This window comes from Trachypithecus francoisi, unplaced genomic scaffold (assembly GCF_009764315.1).
Source record: "Trachypithecus francoisi isolate TF-2019V2 unplaced genomic scaffold, Tfra_2.0 Lachesis_group6, whole genome shotgun sequence".
Lineage (NCBI taxonomy): Eukaryota > Metazoa > Chordata > Mammalia > Primates > Cercopithecidae > Trachypithecus > Trachypithecus francoisi.
In genome coordinates, this window is record NW_022681471.1 from 5785452 (window position 1) to 5790895 (window position 5444).

At 35.1% G+C, this 5444-nt stretch overlaps 1 pseudogene across 1 annotated transcript; it reads right to left on the minus strand.

Annotated features, from left to right (window-relative positions):
• Positions 1 to 4271: 4271 nt before the first annotated feature.
• Positions 4272 to 5222, minus strand: LOC117077990 (annotated as a pseudogene). Its single transcript, XR_004434887.1, has one exon. The product of XR_004434887.1 is annotated as a 40S ribosomal protein SA-like (transcript).
• Between the last annotated feature and the right edge of the window lie 222 nt (positions 5223 to 5444).

The window sequence follows — 5444 nt, forward strand, 5'->3', positions numbered from 1 at the left end:
GCATCTAGCCTACACACACACAATTGTATTGCATTTTGTGGGCATATTTGTTTGTAGGAATCTGGGCATGCACAGAAAAGACATACTACAGCTGAGAGAAGCTGGGAAAATCTTTTTTCCCTTGGGGGTACTAAATAACCTGTGTCTTGTGTACCTGTTTTGACTGCAACCTGTCACATGAGATCAGATGTGAACTTTTTCACTTGTGACATCATCTCAGAACTCCAATTTGGGAGCATTTTGGATATTGAATTATTATTATTATTATTGTACTTTAAGTTCTAGGGTACATATGCACAACGTGCAGGTTTATTATGTATGTATACATGTGTCGTGTTGGTTTGCTGCACCCATTAACTCATCATTTACATTAGGTATTTCTCCTAATGCTATCCTTCCCCAGTCCCCCCACCGCATGACAGGCCCCAGTGTGTGATGTTCCCCTTCCTGTGTCCAAGTGTTCTCATTGTTCAATTCCCACCTATGAGTGAGAACATGCGGTTTTCTGTCCTTGCGATAGTTTGCTGAGAATGATGGTTTCCAGCTTCATCCATGTCACTACAAAGGACATGAACTCATCCTTTTTTATGGCTACATAGTGTTCCATGGCATATATGTGCCACATTTTCTTAATCCAGTCTATCATTGATGGACATTTGGGTTGGTTCCAAGTCTTTGCTATTGTGAATAGTGCCACAATAAACATACGTGTGCATGAGTCTTTATAGTAGCATGATTTATAATCCTTTGGGAATATGACAAAAATCACAGCCATACTGAATGGATATTGAATTTCTGGATTAGAGATGTTCAAAATGTATATCTGGAAGTGGGATTTCTGGATTATATGATAATTCTATTTTTAGTTTTCTGAGGAAACTTCAGATTCTTTTTTCTATAATGGGTCTCATATTACAGTTTTATATTTTTCAAATCCTCATATAATTATTCCCTTTTTAGTACTCTTTCAGAATGTCTTATATATACTTGTTTATTTTTCTCTACGGGCATGACAATCAGTTTTTTTAACTTTCCATAAAACACTGTTAGTGTTTTTATTGGGTTTGTATTAAATTTACAGACTAGTTTATGGAGGATTAATAACATTATGTTTTTGATCATTACATGTAGGATAGTATATATTGCTTTTCTTCTTTTTTGTCCTTCATTAGTGCTTTTACAGTTTTCTCTTTATATAAAACTTACCTATAAGTGTTAACACATCTTACATATTTAGTCTGTTTAATTGCTATTGTTAAGGTGTGACTTCTTCCATCACACTCTCTATTCCATTTCAATAATAACCATATTGGTGGTTATGCAGTCATATCAAAGTTATTAATTTCTGTGTATTATTTTGCACCTCACTGATTCACTGCTTTTAATTACTTTTTTCATTTCATCTACTTGGATTTTCTATAAATACAATCTTATCACTTGCAAATAGGGATAGTTTCACATCCCTCTCTGCAATTTATATCTAATTTCTTTCAGAGGTCTATTGCTTTAGCTAGTATTTCTAAGTTAACATCAAATAATAAGAGTAATTGTGAACATTCTCATCTACTTTTTGATTTTAACGTGAATGGATCTATTATTTACTTATTAAGCATAATGCTGCTTTTGGGGTGTGAATTTTATTAGCTTAAGAAAATATCCATGCATTCTTATTTTATGAACTATTTTACAAATCAAGAAATTGTTGAATTTTGCAATATGCTTTTCAGCATCTATAGAGTCAATCAAAAATTTTTCTTAGGTCTGCTATGATAATGAGTTAAATTATCAGGTATCCTATTACCGTACTGTCTTTGTATTCCTGAAACAAATCATAGTCAATATGGATTTGCTCTTTTAATGTGCTGTTGAATTACTAATATTTTAGGTTGAGTTTTACATCTATTTTTCTAAATGAGATTGGTTTGAAGTTTTATTTTTTGTGCTGTTGTTTGAAATTTTCTATGAGTCTTAAGTAGTTTCATGAAAAATAAATAGGTTTAGGCTCTATTTATTTCCATGCTCTGAAGCATTTTTTTTCAGAGTTTTTTTTATTACTATAGGGAATGTCCTTACATGTCTACACTCTATTATTATTATATTTTTATTATACTTTAAGTTCTAGGGTACATGTGCACAATGTGCAGGTTTGTTACATAGGCATACATGTGCCACGTTGGTTTGCTGCACCCATCAACTCGTCATTTACATCAGCTATTTCTCCTAATGCTATTCCTCTCCCATCTCTGAAGTAAACTGTTTTTTGTTTGTTTGTTTGTTTTTTAAAGTTAGATGGGATCTTCCAGATAAACCTTTACCTGAGTCTTTTTGTTTCTGTTTATGTGAGGTGGGGTGATCTTTTGGATAATTTTCTCAAATTATTCTGTGCAAATTAGTCTGCTGAGATATTCCATGTATTTTATGGTCATTTTTGGTAAAGTACATTTTTCTAGAAAATTATCTATTTCATCCAATTTTTCACATTTCTTACCATAAAGGTGAAAATATTAGTTTCTTATAGTTTCAATTTTATCAGTTTATTTAATTACTTCCCAATTTTCATTTCTTTATCTCACATATGTGTGGTTTTTGCTAATTAAGTTATTTAAAGAGTTGCTTATGTAATGAGAGGGCAGGACAGGATGGTAGAGTAGAATGCTCCAGGGATTATCCTCCAACAAAGACATCAATTTGAACAACTATCCACACACAAAAATCCACCACAAGAATTCAGGAACTTAGGTGAAAGATTATAGTACCTCATTTCAGTATAATAATAAATATGCCTTAAACAGGGTATGAAGGACAATTTTACATTACCCATGTAATTTCCTACCTAATTTAATTTAAAAAATTAAGAAAAAATGTATTTAAACTGTACTTGAGACCAAATGGACCTAACAGACATGTACAGAATATTCTATGCCACAGCTACTGAATACAGTTTTTTCTCAAATCCACATGAAACATTCTTTCAGGTAGATTATATAAGGCTATAAAACAAATATGAACAAATCTAAGAAGATTTAAATCATATCAAATATCTTCTAACCACAGTTCTATGAAACTAGAGATGAATAACAGAAGAAATCTTGAACATTTTACAAATACATGAAAATTAATCATGCTGTTGAACAAGCAAGTAGTCAACAGAAATAATTAAAACAGAAATTAAAATGTTTGAGACAAATGGAAATAAAAACAAAACATACCAAAACCTATAGAATATAGCAAAAGAAGTTTAAAGAGACTACTTTGTACCAATAAACATTTACATAAAAAAAATAATGGTTTCAAATAAAAAACCCAATGTTACACTTCAGTTAACTAAAAATACAAGAGCAAAGAGAAACCCAAATTAGAAGAATGAAGGAAATTATAAAGATTGGCTCAGAAATAAACAAAATAAAGAGTAAAAAAGTCAACAAAACAGGGAGGTGGATTTTTTAAAAGGTAAACACAATTGACAACTTTTAGCTAGACTAGCTAAAATTTAAAAAAGGAACCAAATAAAGCCAGAGATGAAAAAGCGGATATTACAACTGTTACCACAGAAATATTAAGAATCATTAAAGACAATTTTGAACAAATATATACCAAGAAAACGGAAAGCCTAGAAGAAATGAATAAGTTCTTGGAAACAAACAACCTACCAAATTTGAATAATGAAGAAATAGAAAACCCTAACAAGATTGAATCAGTGATAAAACGTTTCCCATAAAAGAAAAACCCAGTACCTAATTGCATCACTGCTGATTTTTTGTATATATTTAAATAAAAATTATTATTCATTCTTTTCAAACTATTTCAAAAAAATTGTACAGAATGGAATTCTCCCAAACTCCTTCTATGGGGCCAGCTGGACAGGATGGAATTCTTCCAAATTCATTCTATGGGGCCAGCATTACCCTAATACCAAAACCAGACAAGGACAAAGCACTAAAAGAAAACGGGAGTGTAGGGTAATATCTCTGATGAACATAGATGCAAAAATCCTCAAAAAGCACTGGCAAACCAAATTCAACATTACATTATAAAGGTTATTCATGATGGTCAAGTGACATTCATCCCAGGGTTGCAAGGATGGTACAATGTATACAAATGAATACATATAATAAACCACATTAAAAGAATGAAAGACAGAAAGTATGTGACCACTTCAATAAATGCAAAAGTGTTTGAAAAAAAAAAAGACATCCTTTTTTTTTTTAAACTGATGTTTATTTTTCATCAACCATTTTTCCATGTTGCTTAAGAGCCCGTGCAAGAACAGCTTAAGACAATTCAGTGGTTGCTCCTACTCATTCAGTGGCCTGAGCAGTGGGAGCTGCAGACCAGTCTTCCGTGGCAGGCTGAGCACTCCAGTCTTCACTAGGGAACTGCTGAATAGGCACAGAGGGCACCTGCACACCTGCACACCTCAGGCTGAGTAGCAGTGACCTCAGGAGCTGGAGCAGTCCATTTACCCTGAAATTCCTTGTTGGTTGCAGCCTTTTCAGCAGCAGCCTGCTCTTCTTTTTCAATCTCTTCAGGATCTCTGTAGAAGCAGAGATCAGGCATGACCTCCCACGGGTGTTCACGGGAAATAGTGCCACGCATGCGCAGAACTTCCCGAGCCAGCATCCACCACATCAAACCCACTGAGAGAGCTCCCTCGTTGTTGCATGGGATGGCAATGTCCACATAGCGCAGAGGAGAATCTGTGTTACACAGAGCAATGGTAGGTAGGTTAACATAAGATGCCTCCGTAAGAGGCTGGTGGTCAGCCCTGGGGTCAGTAAGCACAAGAAGCCGTGGCTCCCGGAAGGCTGCCTGGATCTGGTTAGTGAAGGTCCCAGGAGTGAAGCGGCCAGCAATTGGAGTGGCTCCAGTGGCAGCAGCCAACTTCAGCAAGGCCCTCTGGCCAGTATTCCTGGAGGATATAACACTGACATCAGCAGGGTTTTCAATGGCAATAATGGCAGGAGCCCCCAGCAGAAGCTTCTCCCAGGTCCTCTTCAGATTTAGGATGTAGATGCCATCACTTTTCCTTTTATAGATGTACTGTTCCATCTGGAAGTCAAGATTGGTGCCACCTAAGTGGGTTCCTGCTGCAAGGAACTTAAGGACATCCTCCTCCTTCATTTGCAGGACATCAAGGGCTCCGGACATTGTGAAAGTTTCCCTTTAAGTTACGACGGGAATCCAGAACAACGCCGTATGGACCCCTCTGTAGGTAGCGCGGAAAGGGAGACATCCTTTTATAATAAAATTCTCAACAAAGTTAGTATAGAAAGAATGTGTTTCAACACAATAAAAGCTATGTATGGCAAATCCACAGATAACTACTAAATGGAAAGATGTTGACGGTTATTCCTCTAACATCTGAAATAACAGAAGAATGCCCACTTTCACCACTTTTACTCAAATTAGTACTGTAAGTCTTAGGCAGATCAATTAAGAAAGAG